The 23,738-nt window shown below is 43.5% G+C and overlaps 1 protein-coding gene across 1 annotated transcript in view; it reads right to left on the minus strand.

Annotated features, from left to right (window-relative positions):
• Positions 1-23,738, minus strand: part of LOC144594737 (phosphoinositide 3-kinase regulatory subunit 6-like) — an 82,154-nt gene that overhangs the window by 49,440 nt on the left and 8,976 nt on the right. The gene's annotated exons all lie outside the window — the stretch shown is intronic.

Raw genomic sequence — 23,738 nt, forward strand, 5'->3', positions numbered from 1 at the left:
AATTCCCTGTTTCATATAAAGCTCAGAGTAAATATCAGACATGGTAGAAGACATTCAACAATAAATACAATGAGTGCAAAACAGCTGAATGGTGCAATGGTCGGATTCTAACCTGAAGTACAAAAAAAGTCAGTCATAAATGTAATATCTGATACACAATTTTACATTAAATCCCATGTGCTTTGCTGTTTATTGACTTTAAAATCGCTCCATGAATTTAACAGCTTAGATAAAATTGTATCTAGCTTTAGGTTCCTTTGCTAAAGCTTTCCTTCTTGCCTCCAATCATTGTAAGTATTTCACTTGCCTTTCTCATTCTGCTTTCCATTTTGCTGGTGTAAATAACATTTGAATGAAAATGGGCCACGCAGTCCACTTTAAACAACATTTGGCATTGAAAGAGGGGACACAGGCCCACAATTCAAGCCTGTCATCATGCCAACTTGCATTTGCTTCCTCCATCTCCACTGGTCCTGGTCCTGATGCTCCCGATAAGTAGCGGTGAGACGTTGTTTAAGGTAGCAACTCTACCGCTGCGCCACTGTGCTGACAGATACTAGCATCTTAGGGATATTTTCCAACGTGTAGTTTTACACAGGTGCGCAATAATTCTTAGTCACGGCAACAAAGACTAATAAAGCAATCCCTACAGAATGGCCCCCGGCCTGAACTTGCCCTGTAAGATTTGGAAAGTTGTTAGTAAAAGTGTCACTGTTATGGCGAGTCCGAAAACTTGTTGGTTGTAGAAGAAGTTTATTGCAGCCGCAATATTCGAATACAAAGTTAAACAACAAGGTAAAGGACAACCATCAAAAACTTACTGTCTTCTTCGAAGACTTCGCCGAACTCCTATTTCGGGCGCCAAAAGCGCACATGACAACACTGGCCAATCAGCGATGTCGCTCTCTGGACCAATCCCTACGGTCGCGCTCACACGTGACCTTGCTGGCCAATCTGAGGGTTCGACGACCCGGACCATTCTCTATGGTCGCTACACTGTACTTTTTAATTGACCTGGAAAAAAACATCTTCCATCCCATCTCTAGGCTTTCTGAATGCATTGCTCACAATGTGAAGTAACCTGTTATATACATATTACATCTAGCCAGAGTGCAATACTTTCCAGGACTTCAATGTTATATCTTTGCTGTAAATGCTGTACCCTCAATCCATGATCTGTGCACTGTGGGCCGTTTGATTCGATTCTACGGTCTTTTGTCTGACTGGATAGCGCGCAAACAAAAGCTTTTCACTGTACTTCGGAAGAAGTGACAACAATAAACTAAACTAAACTGAGAAGCAAGGTCACATTCTGATTCACTTGAAGGTTGTTGGTTATAATTTCACGTCTGACACTCGACCAAAAATTCTAATTTCTAACTGTACAATATTGAGGGAGTATTAGGCTTGCTCTGCTATCTTTTGGATGAATGCTATTCTCTTGACAGGATACAACAGAACAGTCTTTGGATATACTGCCCCGCGTTCTTCAATCAATATAGCAATGCCAGAGTGACAAACTGCTGGAGCAACTCAGCAGGTCAGGTAGCATCTCCAGAGAAAATGGATCGGTGACATTTTGGGTTGGAACCCTTCTTCAGACTGATTGTAGTGCGGGGGGTTGGGGGGGTGGGGGGGGAACTAGAAGGAAAAAAAACCCAAGACAAATCAGGGCAGGAAACTGTTGACCTCAAGCAGGGAGGCTCCCTGATAGGCCAACTGTTGGTTAATAAGGTACATTGTTGTGGTACTGGTTAACCCACTTTTAACGGAGACGGAAAATGTTTGTAGAAGTTACCTAAAATTAGACAATTTAACGTTCATACCGCTGGGGTGTGAGCTACCCAAGCGAAATATGAGATGCTGTTCCTTCAATTTGCCCGGGGTCTCACTCTGGCTATGGAGGAGGCCCAGGCCAGAAAGATCAGTATGGGGAATGGGAAGGGGAAAATTGGTTGACTAGATTATCTGTTGACCCATTGTAAACTGTTTCACTTTAATGGAGATTGCAGTGCATAAAATGGATGCCATCAATCACTGTTGTCGTTAGTCACTGCTGTGTTTTCTAAGTTGATGTAAGGACCAATGACTAAGTGCCATTTCAGATGTGGTACTGAAATGTATCGCATCACTTCATCATTGTTTCCTCTTCATCATTGTTTCCTTACAGCTGCACATAATATCAATCCAAACTGCGTCGATTAAGTGACCAGTGTCTCATATTTTCCTTATTTCTGCTCAAAGCAGAGAAACAATTTTGAAGCATCTTAGTTTATTTTAGTTTCGACACAAGACCTTGGCAGGCTTAATGATGGATAGACCCACAGGTCCTGATGAGATTTATCACAGGCTGCTGTGGGAGACAAGGGGAGAGATTGCTGGGGCCCTGGCTAAGATTTTTTAAATCTTTGCTGAACGCAAATGACAGACCAGGTTTTGGAGGACTGTAAATGTTTTCCTCCTTATCAAGAACGGTCAGTTTCCATCCTGTATGATTTCACAATTCTTTGTGGTAAAGGTGGTGTACGGTATGCTTGCCTTCATTGTTTGGGGCATTGAGTAAAGTCAAGAAGTCACATTGCAGCTCTACAGGACTTAGGTCAGGCCACACTTGGAGTATTGTATGTAGTTCTGGCCCACCCCATTACAGGAAGAATGTGCAGGCTTTGGTGAGATTGCCAGAATGCTGCATGGATTAGATGATATTAGCTGTTAGGAGAGGTCGGATGTTTTTCTCTGGAGCATCAGAGGATGTTCTTGACCTGCTGAGTTACTCCAGCACGTTGTGTCCTACAGTCTACTTTATATGGTCTACTATACAGTACACTTTACAAGTCTACTCTATAATACCAGGTCCATGCCATTAACCCACACCACGTTGGCCACATTCTTATTTTACTCCTGGAATCAGGAGGTTGGTAAAGGAGCCTGATAGAATCTATAGAGTTATGAGAGGCATAGGTGAGGTAGACATTCAGACCTGAAAACGTCAAAGACTGAATCTGTAAGGTGAGAGGGGCAAAGTCTAAAAGGAAGCATGGGGCACATATTAATTTCACAGAAGGTAATGTGTGCCTGGAACACGCTGCCAGGGGTAGTGGTGGAGGCAGATACGATAGCGGCTTTTAAGCTTTCAGATAAGCCCATGGATATGCACAGAATGAAGGGATATGGATCACGTGCAGGCAGATTAGATTAGTTTAACGGCATCATTTTCAGCAAGGAAGCCTGTTCCTCTGCTGCACCATTCTATGATATATATTTTGATCACTTGAAATAGTACCCGATACAGCTATCTGAGAACATAAGAGCAGGAGCGTGAAGTCTATCCCTCAAGCTCATTTCCAATATGATCATTGGCCTTATTCCCACCTTCCAGCCTATCCCAAAAATCCTCAGCTTCCCCCTACCCACAGTCCAAATTAAAGTCTCAAATCCCAAACACCTCCAACAATTCAATATCGACTGCTCTACGTGGAACAACATAGCTTCAACCCAGTATTAGATGGGCAGCAAAGATCTGACTCTCCATCCCCCAGCTCCGCAAGAAACTAACAGAGCAGCTTCTCTGCATCTAATGCAAGTTCATTTGGCTCAGTGTAATATCTGTGTATTTTCCACACCCATTCAAACATGACACCAGTCTATATTCTCCAATTACTTTCAACTGTTGCCAACACAAAACAATGTTTTGGGGCCAAGAAATAAAACAGGCAAATTTGGAATAGTCCAGTAATACAATAAATCTAAATCTAAATCTCTCTCTAAATCTCTCTCTAAATCTCTCTCTCTCTCTAAATCTCTCTCTCTCTCTAAATCTCTCTCTCTCTCTAAATCTCTCTCTCTCTCTAAATCTCTCTCTCTCTCTCTCTCTCTCTCTCTCTCTCTCTCTCTCTCTCTCTCTCTCTCTCTCTCTCTCTCTCTCTCTCTCTCTCTCTCTCTCTCTCTCTCTCTCTCTCTCTCTCTCTCTCTCTCTCTCTCTCTCTCTCTCCTCTCTCTCTCTCTCTCTCTCTTTTCTAGCTTTCTCCCCCCGCCCCACCTTCTGAAGAAGGGTCCTGACCTGAAACATCACCTATCCATGTTCTCCAGAGATGCTGCTTGACCAGCACTTTGTGTCCCACAGTCTATTTTATATAGTCTACAGTACACTATAAGTCTATTCTATAATACCAGGTTCATTCCATTAACCCACACCACCCTGGCCATAATCTCATTTCACTCCTGGTATCAAGAAGAGGGTACAGGAGCCTGAAAACTGCAACGTCCAGATACATGAGCAGCTTCTTCCCTACAACCATCAGGCTATTAAACATTGCAACCTCCACATAAGCTCTGAACTACAGAGAGTGTGTGTCTCTCTGTGTGTCTCCGTGTGTATGTGCACACCCTCACATACATATATATATATATAGAACTTTTTATAATTGTTGACATTGTTTACTATGTTTACATATCTGTTATGCAGTTGCAAGTAAGAATCTCCTTTTCTGTTTCGAGACATATGACAATAAAACACTCTTGACTAGTATCCCAAAAATACAGAATGGGGGAAGCTTTGGTCATGATTCAAGTTGGCTTTGACCGCCTGCCAATGGAATACCAATTTACTAATGCTGTGTAGGCAAAAACCACTTCCCCTGTGTAGTAACAATACTCCCCAAAATCATAGCAAAACCAACTTGATTCCTTCTATAAACCATCACATCCCAGGATACGGAAAAAGTCTGATTTTTTTACTCTTATTAAATGGCCATCCAAACAGACTCACTGTTTCTATCAGAGAACAACCAGAAGTCAGAAAGTTATTGGATTGTCACCACTGTGACCATTATCTGGGCTGGGACATCTGTGCAGTGCTGAGGTCAGAAACCGTATCTTTCAGATTAGATATCAAGCCTCGGTCCTGTGTATATATTCTTGTGGATGTCACTATTTCCACAGCTTTGCTCCGGGTGTCATTGTCTATTTTCAGACCTCAAGCAAAAGCAAGCACAGCTGTTGGAGCCGCTACCTGACAGTGCTGGAGACCAAGGTTCGATTTACCATTTGCCTGAATTTGGCTCAGAGCCCATGAAACCTTCCTGAAGGCCCACGTATCTGCTGTCCAAATGTCTTTCAAAAGTCGTCATTGTAACCACTTCTGCATCCTCCTCTGGCAGCTCATTACCATTAAGGACTACCCACTAATTGAAAAAGTTGCCCTTTTAACTCTCTCTCTTCTCACCTTGCCTATGCTGTCTAGTTTTAGAATCCTTTACCCTGGAAAAGAAAAAAAATTGTCAGTGGAAACCCTTGGTGGTGGGGGGTACTGATTATTTAGTTTATTTTGGGGGTTTTTTCAGTTTAGAGATACGGCACAGAAACAGGCCCACCGAGTCCACATGACCAGTGATTGTTACAATTTTACCAAACCTATTAACCTACGACCCTGTACGTATTTGGAGTGTGGGAGCAAACCCACATGGTCACTAGTAGAACGGACAAACTCCACACAGACAGCACCTGTAGTCGGGATCGAACCCGGGACTTAGGGCGCCCTGAGGCAGCAACTCTACCACAGCGCCTCCATGCCACTGACTGGCGTATTCTCCTGCTCTCAGAAAGGCATCTGACCATGAAATTCCCAGAGCTGCCCATAAAATCCTGCAGATAACAACAGACAATGGTTACATTAAGGAATGTACAAAAATCCCAGAAGGCAGGAGAAACCAATTATTTCTCAATGAGGAGGCTACAACTATTTTAGGCTTCTCAATGCCCGTTGCCATAGAAATGAAAATGTTGTCCAATAGCCATCATTATGCCCTAATGGTTTGACTCTCACAAATAAATGAAAGCTCGAAGTTCAACAAAGATGTTCGAATGAATACTTTTTCTCCAATTACTTCACGCTGATGTTTTAAGCTTGGGAGCAAGGAATGATGAAAAGGGAATACCTGCTGCCTCCGTCGGAGAATCTTAGAGTGACAAATTACAGTCTCACAAGCTAATTAGTTTTACAGTCAATATTGTATAATGCCTACTCTCCCTGGTAATGAGTTCAAGTTGTATCTTCAAGATGTACATTCACTGTGTTCTTTAGTTTTATTCATTAGTTGCCTTAACCCAATTCATGCTCTCAGCATGAAAAGACTGATCAGGATATTTCATCAGACAGGAGGCAGAAACTCTTGGTGGACTTTGCCCACTATGGCAATCCTGGAATGTCTTCCTCTTAAGCCCCTATCTCACTTTAGGCGACTACAGGTGTCGCCTGTATGGTCGTGGGTCGTCTCCAAAGATTCTTCGCATTTTTCTGGTCGCCCCTGGATTTTGAAATGTTTAAAAATTTCGGTGACTGGTGGTTTGACGCCAATGATCACAGCTTGACGTCTCCTGATGTAGGTGCTGTCGTAGGTTGTCGCCGGTGCTGACTTCGGTGAATTCTATTGGCGACTACCTACGTCAACCGGCGACAGGTACCGGCGTCAAAACCGGAGGCCAAAATTACGTGAATCGTCTTCAGTTGTCGCCAACAGGGTCGTAGCTTGTCGCGGGTAGACTTAGGTTGACTTCAGTTGTCGTAGGTTGTCGCCTGGGTGGTCGTAGGTTGTCGTAGGTGCGTTCGTAGGTGGACGTCCTAAGTCGTGACGATTGGGCGCCGGTTGTCGGTAGCTTGCCGTGGCTTCATGTCGACTAGGTGGTAGGTTGTTGTAGTTTGTCGTAGACATTGTCGTAGGGGGGGGTCCAGACGAGGCCACTTTCCGTGAGAGGTTCCTTCATATCTCAGTTTTAAACAACTACCCCTTTTGTCCCCTTTTTCGAGATTCTCTCACTTGTGGAAACATCTCAACATCTACCCTATCCTCCCCACTTCAAGCCCCTAGATCTTATGTTTCAATATAACCATTCCTCATTTGTCTGAACGCCAAGGAATATAACTTCTTCAGCTCTTCGTGATAGGACTGCCTCCCATCCTGGGAATTAGCTAAGTGAATCCTGTTTGGACTGTCTTCAATGCCAGGATATCCTTTCTTAAATAAGGGGACCAGAATTGTGCATGGTGCTGCAGGTATGGCCTCACCAACACATAGTACGAATAGGTTACGTTTTTAGCCTTAGAGATGTAGCATGGATAACAGGCCCTTCAGCCCAGTGACTGTACGCTTATCATCGATCCTCCGTTCATGCTCGTTCTACGTTCTCCCATTTTCTCATCTGTCCCCTGCACACTAGGGACAATTTATGCATGTTGCAGGGAGAACTTGCAAACGCCACACAGAGACCAACTCGAGGTCAGGATCAAACCTAGGTCTCGGGCATAGTGAGGCAGCAGCTCAACTGGCCACGCCTCAGTGCCGCCTGTAAATTGAAACAGAAATTTCTCACCTCTGCCCCAAATGATAGAGGTGCATAAAATTATGAGGGGAATAGATAGGATGAATGGAGAGTCTTTTTTCCAGGGTATCTGAATCAAGAACTAAAGGGCATAGGTTTAAGATGAGAGGGGAAGGATTTAATAGGAATCTGAGTGGCAACTTTTTCATTCGAAAGGGTGGTGGGTATATCGAACGAGCTGCCAGAGGAGGTAGTAGAGGCTGGTTCAATACCAACGTTTAAAAGACATTTGGAAAGATACATGGGTAGGAAGGATCAAAGGGATTATGGGCCAACTGTGGGCAACTTACTTAGATGGTGCATCGTGGTCTACATCAACTTTGTGAAACTTCATAAGAGTTTTGTATAGGAAGGAACTGCAGATACTGGTTCATACCTAACGTAGACACGCAACGCTGGAGTAACTCAGCGGGTCAGGCAGCATCTTTGGAGAAATGTAATAGTTGACGTTTAGGGTAGAGACCTGTCTTAAGACTAAAAGATCAAGGTGGGTGTGTATGTGGTGGGGGGGGGGGGGGGGGAGGGGGAGGGAGGGGGGGAGACTGGATGAAAGGCCAGAACAAACAGGGCCTATCTTCATACAAGTTTTGTTGGCTTCATCAAGGTCACCGTTGCTTGTCATGTTGGTCATGTTCTTCAAAGTTTCCTGTTCAAACTGCTTCCTTTGACACACAGATCCATCTTTTCGGCCTTTCCTTAAGCATCAGTGGCAAAACAAAGGATGCAAACTTTCCTTCACAAAATGCATCAAGGAAAGTGGTCCTTTGGGCCAACTCGTCCATGCAGTGTGGACATTATTATCCAACACTATTATCTACACCACACTGCCCAGGCTGAATCAAACCTTTTCAAAACTAAAAGGCGGATTCAAAGATCAAAATGTTCCCTTTGCATGGACATCTAGCTTCCATCTCCATAACACTGCAAGACTCCTTTCACATATCAGTTATCTTGAGACATTAGTTATCTAACACCAGGCATCCACCTCTGCAGAACTTGTCCCAATCTCAGAGAGAAGATACAGATGCTGGTTTACAATAAAATTCAAAATGCTGGAATAACTCAGCGGGTAAGGCAGCATCCCTGGAGAACATGGTAAGGTGACATTTCAGGTTAGGACCCTTTTTCAGAGTTATAAAGCATGGAAAAAGGCCCTTTGGCTCAACTTGCCCTTGTCAACCAACATACCCCACCTACACTAGTCCCACCTACCTTCATTTGGCCCATTTCCCTTTAAACCTGTCCTGACCATGTACCTGTCTACATGTTTCTTACACATTGCACTAGTACCTGCCTCAACTACTTCCTCCGGTGCTCATTCCATACACGCACCATCCTTTGTGTGAAAAAATTACCCTTCAGGTTCCTATTAAATCTTTTCCCCTCCCACATTAAACCTGTATCCTCTAGTTCACGATTCCCCTGCACTGGGCAAAAGTTTACCTGCCCTCTCATGATTTTGTACATCTCTTTTTAGATCACTCCTCATCCTCCTGTGCTCCATGGGATAAAGTCCAAACCTGTTCCCCATAGCTCAGGCCCTCGGGTCCTGGCAACATCCTCGTAAATCTTCTCTGCACCCTTTCTAGCTTGACAACATCTTACCTATAACCAACAGTGAACAAATTACTCTGAATATGGGCTCAAAGACTGAAGACTTTCCCTGATCAGAAAAATCACCTGTCCTTATTCGACAGAAGTGCGACCTGGCCCGTTGAGTTACTCCAGCACTTTGTGTCTTTTTCGTCCCAAGCGCACTTGCACATACCTCTCTAGTATCATTCCTTCCATACAATACAATACAATATATCTTTATTGTCATTGTACAGGGGTACAACGAGATTGGGAATGCGCCTCCCATACGATGCAATAAATTAATTAGCTAGTCAGTATTGATTTAAACAACCCAATGAAACAAATTGTAACCGTGTTAAAACAGAATAAAGTGCAAGTAGATCTGTGCCGGTTCACTGTGCGATGTGACCATCCGGCTCAGCAGGACCGGTTCATAGCAGCTGTGGCCCTGGGGATGAAGCCGTTCCTGAGTCTGGAGGTGCGGGCGTAGAAGGCCTTGTATCGTCTGCCCGATGAAAGGAGTTCGAACAGACTGTGTGAAGAGTCTTTGTGGATGCTGGTGACTTTTCTGAAGCATCGTGTGTTGTAGATGCCCTCCAAGGCTGGTAGCTGTGTTCCGATGGTCCTCTGAGCTCTATGGACTACCCGCTGAAGAGCTTTCCTCTCTGCCTCCATGCAGCTGAGGTACCACACAGGGATGCCATGTGTTAGGATGCTCTCTATGGTGCAGCGGTAGAATGTCATCAGCAGCTGTTGGGGTAGACCAGACTTCTTCAGTGTTCTTAGGTAGAACAGTCGTTGCTGTGCCTTCTTGACCAGCGCAGCAGTTATTGGACCATGTTAGGTCCTCCGAAATGTGAGTGCCCAGAAACTTGAAGTTGGACACTCTCTCCACACTGTCCCTGTTGATAAAGATCGGGCGTATTCCCCGTTATGTGACCTACGGAAGTTGATGATCAGCTCCTTGGTCTTGGTGGTATTTAGGGACATACAGTGTTCTGCTTTCATTCGATTTAGAATTTATAATATTTCTCTGCAGATTATTTGGTCACAAGGTGGACCCAAACTAACTGAGACTTGGCAAGCCGAGGCACTAGTTTTTGCGTTGTAACTTAATATTGTTAAGCCTTCACCCATCTCTGGTGTCTTGCGCCATCCTTACTCTGCAGTGTTTTACAGAACTAGCACCAGCCTCACCCACATGACTCAGATTGCAACTCAATGAACTACCCATCTTGATTGTTTAAGCTTGGTTTCGAAATAGTTTCAGAGAAAACCTCTGACAAATGAAAGGAAGCGGAAATTGCAGATTTTTTTTTTAATTAATAAATTAATTTAAACCACATCGGGTAAATATCCTGAAAAGGTTGCTGAACTCCTTACAAACACTATTCTTCATTCCAAGTATGAGTAGGAGTTTAAGGTCTTCCACGGTTTTATGAAACATCCCCTAGAACTATATAACATTTTGAAAGGAATAGATAGAGTTGATCTTTTTTCTATTTGGACATCCATTCCTCGAAATGTCCCCATCTAATCCTTAAATAACCATTGCCATAATGTAGAAGAAATCTATTCAGCCCATCATGTCCCACAGACCCAGAGGATAATAAGATAAACATGACAGCAGGTTACAGGAATCATGACATTCAGTGCTAGGCATTAGACACCACTATCTTCACAACAGCATCTCTAAACTGCAAAGCATCTGACTTACTCCCTCTCCCTATTCTTATGCCGGCGACTGTCAAAGTCGTAGCCGATCACCAAAATTTTCTTTTACCTGATGACAATGACCACGACAATGCCGAGTCAGGTCGAGATTACACTGTCTTCAGAAACATCTCGAAATTCCCACGCTGTCAATGCTTCTCCGGCGTCCTAATTTTTGCAGAAATCACTGACAAGTCGGTAAGTACTTGAGAGTTTTGAAATATAACATCTTGCCCGGGTTACTTGTAAACCAAGCTTCACGGTAACAAGGCATAAACTGGATTGACTTCCAGTTTACTAATAGCAGTATTACGAAATTTAATTTAAAAAGTGGTTAAATGGATTTTTGTGAAAAGTGTGTGGGCATTCTTTGAAAATGTACGGGAGATGCATATCTGCTTTCTGGGTTGCATATCTGGGTTGGGAGCCAACTTTAAATGTAATCACTGATGGCCATAAATATCGTGAAAATTCCCACGCTTACCTGACGGTCAAACTGTCGCCTCCAATCTACCTGTCAAATGTCCTGACGGTAAATAAATTGGTTAAACACAAGTATTTTATGGTATCTTGAAATGACTTTACTTATTTTAATATTATGTGCTTCTAAATGCATCTAAGAGAACCTAGCAAACCTGGGGACAGCATGCGACAGCGCCCGCAATAAGCTATGATACCTGGCAACAAGCCAGCTGTCGCCGAGAAATTTCACTCCGGTAAATTTCTCAGCGACGCGCCGAGATCCATTACGATTCTTGGAAGACTCCTCACGATCATGCCCGCAATACCCCGGCGAACTGTCGGCGACAACCTAGTCGCCGGCAGTCGCCTTAAAACAGGCCCTTTAGATTAATAACCAAGAAACCACTGTCAAGTTTCAGTGAAACATTTGTGTTTTCTACTCAGTCAGAACCGATAGGAAATGAAGGAGTCATAATGTGATTTTTGAAAATACTGATTTATAAAGGTATAAATCAAATATATGTATGCTTTTCTGCAAATGTTTGAAAGTTTCCTTAAGGTAACTTCACAATCAACATCTTCGCAAATGGACAGCACACAGAGTCAAGTCATTTATTTATCACTCAGTTCAACGTAGTCTGATTCAGTGAAATCCTGCCCGTACTCTTAACATTTCAAACCCCTGGGTTGTCCATGACTACTGGAACATTCACATGAAAAGGGATTTCCTGTTCTAAACCGCAAAATAGTTCTTTGTTGCATGTAATTTGAATCTCTAGTTAAATATATTCATTTCATTTGCAAGTGTCCAGTTACCTGTGTAACCAAATCCACACCCACTGTTCAAACACAAATATCATCGGTCTTAAAATGTTTCCATTCCCCATAAATACAAGCACAAGTTTAACATTTCTAGATTGGTGTTTTCAAACTCAGTAAAAACAGAAACACATGTTAACCAACAATCTTGCTATCGACTACAAAACACTTAAGTCATGTAGCTGGGAGATGCGCTGCCTCATAGCATCAGAGACCAGGGTTCGATCCTGACCTTGGGTGATCAAGATGGCGGCGCTGCCCTATCAGCTGCGGCTTACCTGCGGTCCGTTTGTCTTTGTGTTTTTTGATGTTTTTTTGTCTTAATTGTAGATGTGATGTCGTGTTTTTTGTGGTTGTGTACTATGTGTGTGTGTGTGAGGGGGGGGGGGACTGTAAAATTGTAAATTTGTCCCTTCCGAACGGAGACCCAACCTTTGTTTTCTGGGTGATGTCTCCGGTCACCGTTCCTGCTGCGGCCTACCATCGGCCAAACTCCTGGTTCGCAGAGCTCGCGGACCGGACTTACCATCTGCGGAGCCGGCTGTCTTCGGAGGCTGCGGGAGCGGCTGCGGGAGCGGCTGCGACTCGCCTTCGGAGGCTTCGGCCTGGGCCGCATGGATGCCGACATCGGGAGCTCCGGCAGCGACAGCGTGTTCGCCCGCCCCGAATTGCGGGGCTGGGGTCGGCCCGCCGCGGGGAATTCACCATCCGGCGCGGCCTGAAATAGGCCGCGGGATTTTTCTCTGCTCAGCGGGGGCTTCAATGTCGGGAGCCACGACCGCCCCAACGTGCAGCAGCAGCGGCAGCGGCAGCGTGTTCGCCCGCCCCGGATCGCGGGGCTTGGCCCGCTGCGGACCTTTCACCGTCCGGCGCGGCCTGGAACGTGGCAACTACAACAGCCTGACCGCGGGAGAAGACGGCAGGCGAAGAGAAATGACATTCTGGCCTTCCATCACAGTGAGGAGGTGACTGGAGGAGACTCACTGTGATGGATGTTTCTTTTTTTGTTGTTTTGTGTTGGTTGTGGTTGTGTAATTGCGTATTTTATTGCTCTTATTGTTGGACTGTGGGTGACGAAATCTCGTCCAAAAGACTTGTTTTTTGGATGACAAATAAAGGTAATTCTGATTCTGAATTCTGTCTGTGTGGAGTTTGCACGTTCTCCCTGTGATCCCTCGGTTTTCTCCGGGTGCTCCTGTTTCCTCCCCACACTCCGTAGAATTGCAGGTTTGTAGGATACATGGTCTCTGTAAATTGCCCCTGTTAGATCACGGAAGGCAGAAGAGGAATTTGTCTGATCCTAAAACCTCAACACCATGGAGGTGGGAATGAAGGCAAGTGCAGTCCTGGTAATGGGGACTTTGTGGGTTTCAAATCCACTTCTCAGGTTGGCTGCTTGCCACTGCTGCCTCACTCCAAGAAGTCACCCATTTTAAATTCCCACTCCTTCCCCGATTCACCGATATCAAACACCCCCACTAGTTATAACAAGCGGACACAGAATGACCAAGGAACTCAGCTACAGAAATGTGCGGTGAAATGGCAGATGGAGTTTAATCCGAGCAAGTATGACATGTTGCATTTTAGGAGGTCAACTCCAGAGGGAAAGCCTACAATTAATGGCAAGACCCTTAACGGCATTGATATGCAGAAGGATCTTGGAGTCCAAGTCCATAACTCCCTGAAAGTGGCAACACAAATAGAGTGGTAAAGAAGGCATATGGTTTGCTTGCTTTCATAACTGAGAGCATTGAGTACGTGTCAGGAAGTCATGATACAGCTTTGTGGGACTTGGTTGAGGCTCCATTTGGAGTATTGCATGCAATTCTGGTCACCCCATTGCAGGAAGGATGTGGAAGGCTTTGGAGAAGGTGCAGATGAGGTTTACCTGAGTTATGCCTGGCTCAGGGGATATTATCTACAGGGAGAGGAGGTTGGACAGACTTGGATTGTTTTCTCTGGAATGCAGGAGGTTGCGGGAAGACGTGATAGAGGGATAGATAAGGTGGACAGTTAGAACCTTTTTCCCAGTTTGGGAAAAAAAGCAATTGCTAGAGGGTACAAATGCTGGAGTAACTCAGCGGGTCAGGCAGTATCTCGGGAGAACACAGAGGGGTGACGTTTCGTGTCGAGACCCATCTGCAGTTTTGATTTCTACAATTACCAGAGGGCATAGCTTTAAGGTTAAAGGGGCAAAGTTTTAAGGAGATGTGCGTGACAAGTCTTTCACTCAGAGAGTGGTGGGTGCCTGAAAAGCACTGCGGTAGGCAGATAAGATAGTGGCATTGAAGAGGTTTCAATAGGCACAAAGATGGCGGCATAGTGGTAGAGTTGCTGCCTAGCAACGCTCGAGACCTGGGTTCAATCCTGACTTTGGGTGCTGTCTGTATGGAGTTTGCACGTTCTTGCCGTGACCATGTGGGTTTTCCCTGGGTGCTCTGGTTTCCTCACACACTCCAAAAACATACAGGTTTTTAGGTTAATTTGGCTTCAGTAAAAATTGTAAATTGCCCCGAGTGTATAGGATAGTGCTGGTGTACGGGGATCGCTGGTCAATGTGGACTCGGTGGGCCAAAGGGCCTGCTTCCAGGCTGTATCTCTAAACTAAACAAGGATATGCAGGGAATGGAGGGATATGGATTATTTGTAGGCAGATAAGAGTTGGTCGGCATCATGTTCGGCACAGACATTGTTTGCCGAAGGTTGTGTTCTTGAGCTGTACTATTCTATGTTCTATGAAAGCAACTTTACTTCAATGCTTTTATTAACTACGTGTTTACCAAACACAACCCGAGCAACTCTCTGCCTCACAGCCACCACATTAACCAATTACACAAACATCAGTCTCTGGCAACCAATCTAAAAGTAATGATAGCCTAACCATGATAAGAAATAAACTTTGCACCGAAGCCTTGCTTAAATTTGTTTCAATCCATTGACAGTTACAATATTAATGAATACAATGAATCCTCTACATAAATTAACATTTCACACCTCTTCCTTTCTCCCCCCAAGTTGTATTGGTGTCAAGTTAAAAGGCTAGAACCATTTATTTTCTTTGAACTCATTGACCCCAAGGAAGAGATATGAGACCGACCAAATCATACAAGGAGACCTGTTAATAGAAGAACATATAGTGCTCTCATCCACTGTGTCAATGAACATTTTAATGTTGAGTAAGTAAAGCCAAGAGTGTTTTATTCTTATATGTCCTGAAATAGAACAATGAGATTATCACTTGCAGCAGCACAACAGATATCTAAACATTTTACTCCGTAAAACCCATAATAATAAAAAAAAGTACAGTATATATAAAAACAGACAAATAAATAGACAATAGTAGTGCAAAGTCAAAAATAACGTCTCCAAGTCCATTTAGTTTGGAACCTATTTGGAGGTTGTATTGTTTAATAGCCTGATGGTTGTAGGGAAGAAGCTGCTCATGAACTTGGATGTTACAGTTTTCAGGCCCCTGTACCTTTTCCCCCCAATGACAGGAGTGAAATGAGTGTGTGGTCAGGGTGGGGTGGGTCTCTAGTGATGCTGGCTGCTTTTTTTAGGCAGCAATTCTTGTAGATGCCTTCGATGGTGGGGCGGTCTGTACCCGTGATGGGCTGGGCAGTGTTCACCATTTTATGCCTGTTGTAATATTTGTAATTTGGGTCTCATTGTAACATAATGCTAATGCGGTTCTCAGTTTAGATCATTCTGACAATCTGCCAAACTCAGAACAAGATCTGGTCAATTTAATATGAACATCTAAATGCAAATACTCGAGAAAATGTTAAATGAACTACTGTACTCCAGGATTAAATACTGCAAACAGATCATGGAAATAAAAACAAACAGTTGTTGCTGGAAATTCAAGTTAGAAACAGAGTAAATGCTGGAAACACTCAGCAGGTCCACAGCATCTGTGTGAATAGCTACCAACGCTGATCCCAGAAGCTAGACATGAAGTGCTGGAGTAGCTCAACTGGTCAGGCAGCATCTCTGGAGAAAAGGAATGGGTGACGTTTCGGGTCGAGACCCTTCTTCAGACTGAGAGTCGGGGGGGGGGGGGGTACTAAAGGTATGAAAAGGTATAGAACAAATCAGAGCTGGCACTGATTATTCAGGAAAGGTGGAGCCCACAATGGTCCATTGTGGGCGGTGTTAGAGGTGATAACGAAGAGATACGAAAAGTGGAACTAGCAGAACGACTAGGGTGGGGGAAGGATGGAGAGGGAGGGATTGCAAGGGTTACTTGTAATTAGGGAAATCAACATTCATACCATTGGTTCCCTTCTTCAGAATTGAAAAAGGAAACATCAGTCTGAAGAAGGGTCTCGACCCGAAACGTCACCCATTCCTTCTCTCCTGAGATGCTGCCTGACCTGCTGAGTTACTCCAGCATTTTGTGAAAGGAAACATTAACTCCGTATCACTTTCCACAGATGCAGCTTTGACAGCTATTTTGAGCACTTACAGTTGTTATAATAAAGAGATACTCCTTTCACACTAGTCTTAAGCAATTACCTCAAGAAAAAATAAATACAGATGAACGAATGATAGGAAACGTTCTTGGCTAATTTTATGACCAGCTAATTCTCTTGAAATTAGGTTAAAATTACCCGAAAAACTTTTGTCCCACTAAGATGCATATAATGCATCCTGTGGTAGAGCTTAATAAAAGGGATATTTTTTTCCTACCTAGAAATAAGAATTCTACTCAAGGCATAAAAAAAAATATAGCAATTATATTGGCAATGCATTTAGTTGCATGGTTCTTCAATGAATTCCAACATTTACATTTACACATAATTTAGTTCTCAATTCAGGCAAAGGCAAGAATTGGCAAAGTTGTGGATAGTGTGCAAGGATGGTCAAATGATGAATATGGGGAGAGAAATGGCAGATGAAGTTTAATCTGGACAATTGTGAGGTGTTACACTTTAGGAGATCTTCAGAGGAAAATATGCAGTAAACAGAAGGACCCTTCAGAACAAAGATGGACAGTGGACATTTGTTTCACTTTGTATCATGCTTGGCACAAACACTGTTAATCAAAGGCCTGTTCCTGCACCGTGCTGTGCTATGTTTTAGGTATCTTGGAGTCATAGTGTCAGAGAGTCATACAATGTGGAAACAGGCCCTTTGTCCCAACTTGGCCACGCCGACTAACATGCCCCTTCTAAACTTGTCCCACCTGCCTGCATTTGCCCCATATGTTTCTAAATCCATCCTATCCATGCAACTGTTCAAATGTTTTTTTAAATGTTGTGATATTACCTGCCTCGATCCGAGTCAAGTCTATGACTCTCTGAAAGTGGTAGCACAAGCAGATATGGTGGTAAAGAATGAATATGGCACGTTTGCCTTCATCTATTGGGGTTTTGAGTGGGGAACATGTTGCAGATGCATAAATCTGTGGTTAGGCTACATTTGGAGTACCATGTGCATTTCTGGTCCCTGAAACCATTACCATGCACCCACAACTACAAAAACTCCTTTTTAATTAATACCTCCCTTCGCAGTTAAAAAATACTATATGATCAATAATGCATTTTATGAAGGCCTGCAGCTATGGAAGAGACTATATAAAAATAACATGTTCCTCTTTTTTTTAACTTCCTACCCATGTCCATTGGATTGCAAGCTTACCTATAAACTCTGCAACCCCAAAGCATTCAAATTCCTTTTTTTTTTACACTTTGTATTTTTAGTTTAGTTTAGAGATACAGCGCGGAAACAGGCCCTTCAGCCCACTGGGTCTGCGCCGACCAGCGATCCCCACACATGAACATTATCCTACACCTACTAGGGACAATCTTTTTTACATTTACCAAGCCAATTAACCTACAAACCTGTACGTGTTTGGAGTGTGGGAGGAAACCGAAGGTCTCGGGGAAAACCCACGCAGGTCACGGGGAGAACGTACAAACTCTGTACAGACAGCACCCATAGTCGGGATCAAACCCGGATCTCCGGCGCTGCATTCGCTGTAAGGCAGCAACTCTACCCCTGCGCCACCGTGCCGCTTTTAAAAAATCCTTGCTCTTCCACAACCCTTAATTTAATGATTTTCCTACGTTGCGTAGGTGAGTGGTAGAATTTGGGTTAGGAGGGGGGGGGGGGGGGGTGTAGGGTGTCAGGGGAAAATTGATGACAACATGGAAATAATAAAATTGGTTTAGATTAGTGTAAGTGGGTGGTTAATGGTAAGTGTGGGCTCGGTGGGCCAAAAGGCTCGTTTTCTTACTGCATCTTTATCTATCTCATGTTGTGTTTGCCACTTTAATTATTTTGTTATATTTAAATCAGAACCTGTTTTCTCAATGCCCTATGGTACGGCCCTCCCACTCACTGGTTTAAATTCACATCCATGTGCCACAACTTCAGAAGCATTTCCCGGAAGGTCAAGTGTTCCACCATCACTACTGATACAATCTAGGCCATCATTTCAACCCTCGACTGAGAAAGTGCAACATTTCAGAGAAGTTAAGCTGACCACATCTTCCATCGCAACACAATGTAAATAATCTCATGGCGACATTGGACGCGGAGCAGGTTATTCCTGGAGTTCTTGCCAAACTCTCTCCCTTCAACCAAACAGATTACCTTGGGGTTTTTTTTTGTTTGTGGAACTTTGACGTTTACTGTTTGCAAATTCACCATTTGGAAATTGCTTATCTTTTGTAAACCAGAATCTGCAGTTCCTTGTTTCTTCTCTGTAGTTTTTCTTTCATTAGCTTTCATTAGCTTCAAAAGTCGATGCTTGCAAGATGCGCTGGAATATTCACGTGCCACATAATTGTGTTTGTTTTACTTTCTTTCATGCTTTTCTAAAATCAGTAATATTGGAATGTGGGTGTTGGCAGCAAGGTTTGCATTTATTATTCACCGTCGGTTTCCTTATCAGTGATTCTGTTGGTGGAGTAATTCCCCTCTAGATAAACCACACACAGTTAGAAAACTGGTCACCGTACCCAAGTACGTTTCCTCCTCCACCATTCTTTCAGGATGTGGTTAGCCTCTGCTTTATCATTTAGCACGCATGGTTTACATTAGACTTCTTAACCTTTCAATTGCCTGTACAGGAACTCTTCCTCAGTCCTACCAACAGTGCCACAAGCAGCAATTCTTCCTCAACAAAATCTTTCAAAACAGTGTACAGTTCTCACCGTGGCCTTTTGAAGAATGCCTGTTATGCTGCACTTTGAATAGCAGAATATAAGGTTGGATTATTAAAACTTAAGTAAAAGACATTTGCGCAGGTACATGTATAGGAAAGGTTTTGAGAGATATGGACCAAACGTGGGCAAATGAGAAGGGGCATCTTGGTCAGCATGGACACATTGGGTTGAAGGGCCTGTTTACATGCTACATTATACCAGATGAACCCCAAATGAATAGAATGATCGAGGCACATGGAGCAGGAACAGACACTTTGGCTACCAAGACCACCAAAGAACCCATTCACACTGATGTTAAGAAGGAACTACAGATGCTGGTTTAAACCAAAGCCAGACACAAAAAGCTGGAGTAACTCAGTGGGACAGGCAACATCTCTGGAGAGAAGGAATGGGTGACGTTTCGGGTCTGAAGAAGGGTCTCGGCCCGAAATGTAACCCATTCCTTCTCTCCAGAGATGCTGCCTGTCCCGCTGAGTTACTCCAGCTTTTTGTGTCTAAACACGGAGCAATTTACAGTGGCCAATTCACAAGTCTTTGGAACGTAGGAAGAAATCAACAAAACCGGAGAAAACACGTGATCAAAGGGAGAATGTTCAACCTCTACACAATGAACACTGGGGGTTAGGATTGAACCTGGGTTAGTGGGGATATTAGGCAGCAGCTCTACTTGTTGTGCCACCTTGCCACATAGGTATGAGATATTTGCAAAGTAGGATCATGCGCAATTTAGAGGAGAACTTTAGAGTGGTCTCATGCATCTGCTAACCTTGTCCGTGGTAGTAGTGACAATAGGTTTCAAAGATGTGGGCAAAGTGGGCAAAATTGTGAAATATATGGAGACTGTTTCTCAGTTCCTGAATTGCTACAAAGATGTAAAATTATGTACCTTTAGGACATAACTTTAGAAAGGAGTTGAGGAGAACTTTCATTAGTCAGAGGGTGGTGAATCTGTGGAATTCATTGACACGAACAATTCAATGAGTATTTCAAAATTGGAGATCGACACCCTTGCTAATCAAGAATCTGTCAAATGTTATGTGGAGAGGGCAGGAGAATGGGGTTTAGAGGGAAAGATAGATCAGCCATTATTGAATGGCGGAGTAGACCCAATTGGCCGAATGGTCTAATTCTGTTCCCTAGATTTGTGAACATTATTGATTCTTTAATAACACTGGCACTGGGAACGGAACCTGGGGCCTGGAAGCACTTATAGAACATCGAACAGAGCAGCATAGGACGGGTCCTCCAGACAACAATGTTTGTGTGGAACATGATGCCTAGTAAAATTGATCTGCCTGGACAAGATCAATACCATTCTATTCCCTGCACTTCCATGTGCCTGTCTAAAAGCGTCTTAAACACCACTATTGTATCTGCCTCAACCGCCACCTCTGGCAGTCCATTCCAGTCCCTCACCACACTCTGTGTAAAAAAACATGGCCCGCACAACTCCATTAAACTTTCCCCCTCTCACCTTACAGTTACGCCCTCTAGTTTTGGACATTTCCACCCTGGGGAAAAAGATTCTGACTGTCCACCCTATAATTATATACACCTCTCATAATTTTATATACTTCTAAGTCTCCCCTCAACCTCCGACGTTCCAGAGAAAACAATCCAAGTCTATCCAACTTCTCCCTGTAGCTCAAGCCGTCTAATCCAGGCAGCATTCTGGTAAACCTCCTCTGCACCCTCTCCAAAGCCTCCACATCTTTCGCGTAATGGGGCAACCAGAACTGCACGCAACACTCCAAATGCGACCTAACCAAAGTCCTATAAAGCTGCATGGATTATTGAAAACGAGAACGGAAGGTGCATGAGGAAGACCCGTGGAACAGTGAGATGGTTATGTTTTGGGCTTCAAAGCAATGAGGAGGCTGGAAAATATAAATAAACACCACAAACGGTACTTAAAAACCACAATCATAAGAAAGAATTAGAGCTCAAAACCAGTGGGAAACATACTTCTTTATTTTTCCTCTTCCATTTTACGGTTGTATTTTCCATTTACAGATGAGGAGGTCAACCGAGATTACTCAAACGTATCCAACGCTCTCCCAGAAAGCACAAAATAACCAAGGGAACAGATTCACTTCAACTATAACCGTAAACATGCAACAGTTTCTTTATTTTTCAAGCTCGTCTTTTCTGAGCCACTTTTAAAAAAATGGAAATCTTTTGTCTGCATCCAACATGCCAAATAAAGAGAAGCATTTTCAATGCAACCTCCAACTCAGTCAAAGTGAAAAAACCTGGGAATGAACGGGAAATTTCGCCTGCAAAACTGCAGCAAGACTAACGGAAAGGTGTGAAACACATCATGAAACTTTTACAGCAATCACATTTCTAAACTGGTAATTCTTTTGCATAAAAGATCAAACCGCTGGAAGAAATCAGTGAATCTAGTAGCATCTGTGGATACAGAGGGATAATCAACATTTCAGATTGAGACCCTGCCTCAGTAATACATTTGCAGGCTCATTATCACAACACATAATGCACAATACACAAGCCAACAGAATCAAAGACCTTTACCACCCAGGTCATTCCTTCTCTGCTCGTGATGGGGAGAAGGCCCAGAAACTTTAAAGTGCACACCACCAGACTCAGGAACACCTTTCCCCCCCTCTTATTATGTTTTTGAACAGTATTTGATTTGATTGTATATACAATGCATTCAGAAAGTATTCAAACCCCTTCACTTTTTCCACATTTTGTTACGTTACAGCCTTATTTTAAAATGGATTAAATTCATATCATCAATCTACACACAATACCCCAGAATGAAGAGGCGAAAACAAGTGTTTAGAAATTTTTGCAAAGTAATTAAAAAGAAATAACTGAAATATTACATTTACATAAGTATTCAGACCCTTTGCTATGACACTCAAAATTGAGCTTAGGTTCATCCCGTTTCCATTGATTATCCTTGAGATGTTCCTACATCTTGATTGGAGTCCACCTGCGGCAAATACTCCAAAGATGTACAGGTATGTAGGTTAATTGGCTGGGCAAATATAAAAATTGTCCCATGTGGGTGTAGGATAGTGTTAGTGTGTGGGGATCGCTGGGCGGCGCGGACCCGGTGGGCTGAAGGGCCTGTTTCTGCGCTGTATCTCTAAATCCAAATCTAAAAATCTAAAATTAAATTGATTGGACATCATTTGGAAAGGCACACACCTGTCAAAATAAGGTCCCAGAGTTAACAGTGTATGTCAGAGCAAAAACCAAGCCATGAAGACAAAGGAATTGTCCGTAGACCTCTGAGATAGGATTGTGTCGAGACACAGATCTGGGGAAGGGTAAAAAACAATTTCTGCAGCATTGCAGGCCCCGAAGAGCACAGTGGCCTCCGTCATTCTTAAATGGAAAAACTTTGGAACCACCAGGACTCTTCATAGAGCTGGCCGCACGGCCAAACTGAGCAATCGGGGGAGAAGGGCCTTGGTCAGGGAGGTGACCAAGAACCCAATGGTCACTCTGACAGAGCTCCAGACTTCCTCTGTGAAGATGGGAGAACCTTCCAGAAGGACAACTATATCTGCAGCACTCCACCAATCAGGCCTTTATGGTAGAGTGGCCAGATGGAAGCCATTCCTCAATAAAAGGCACATGACAGCCCGCTTGGAATTTGCAAAAAGGCACCTAAAGGACTCTTAGACCATGAGAAACAAGATTCTCTAGTCTGATGAAACTAAGATTTAACTTTTTGGCCTGAATGCCAAGTGCCACGTCTGGAGGAAACCAGGCACCGCTCATCACCTGGCCAATACCATACCTACGGTGATGCATAGTGGTGGCAGCATCATGCTGTGGGGATCTTTTTCAGCGGCAGGAACTGGGAGACGAGTCAGGATCGAGGGAAAGATGAACGGAGCAAAGTACAGAGAGATCCTTGATGAAAACCTGCTCCAGAGTGTTGTGGACCTCAGACTGGGGCGGAGGTTCATCTTCCAACAGGACAACTACCCTAAGCACACAGCCAAGACAACGCAGGAGTGGCTTTGTGACTAGTCTGTGAATGTCCTTGAGTGGCCCAGTCAGAGCCCGGACTTGAACCTGATCGAACATCTCTGGAGGAACCTGAAATTAGCTGTGCATCGACGCTCCCCATCCAACCTGACAGAGCTTGAGAGGATCTGCAGAGAAGAATGGGAGAAATTACCCAAATACAGGTGTGCCAAGCTTGTAGTGTCATACCCAAGAAGACTTGAGGCTGTAATCGCTGCCAAAGGTGCCTCAACAAAGTACTGAGTAAAGGGTCTGAATACTTATGTAAATGTGATATTTCAGTTATTTATTGTTAATTACTTTGCAAAAATTTCTAAACACCTGTTTTTGCTTTTTTATTATGGGGTGTTGTGTGTAGATTGATGATTAAAAAAAATGAATTTAGTCCATTTTAAATAAGGCTGTAACGTAACAAAATGTGGAAAAATTGATACTTTCTGAATGCACTGTACATACAGTATTATCTGATTTGTATGGATGGCATGCAAAATAAAGCTTTTTATTGTACCTTGGTACACGTGACAACAAAAACCCAAAACCTATACCTAGTAAGAACTGTTGTGACAATTTGAAAGCATCGTCAATATTTTATGGGTAGTTTAGTTT

This window comes from Rhinoraja longicauda, chromosome 6, assembly GCF_053455715.1.
Source record: "Rhinoraja longicauda isolate Sanriku21f chromosome 6, sRhiLon1.1, whole genome shotgun sequence".
NCBI classification, from domain to species: Eukaryota; Metazoa; Chordata; class Chondrichthyes; order Rajiformes; family Arhynchobatidae; genus Rhinoraja; species Rhinoraja longicauda.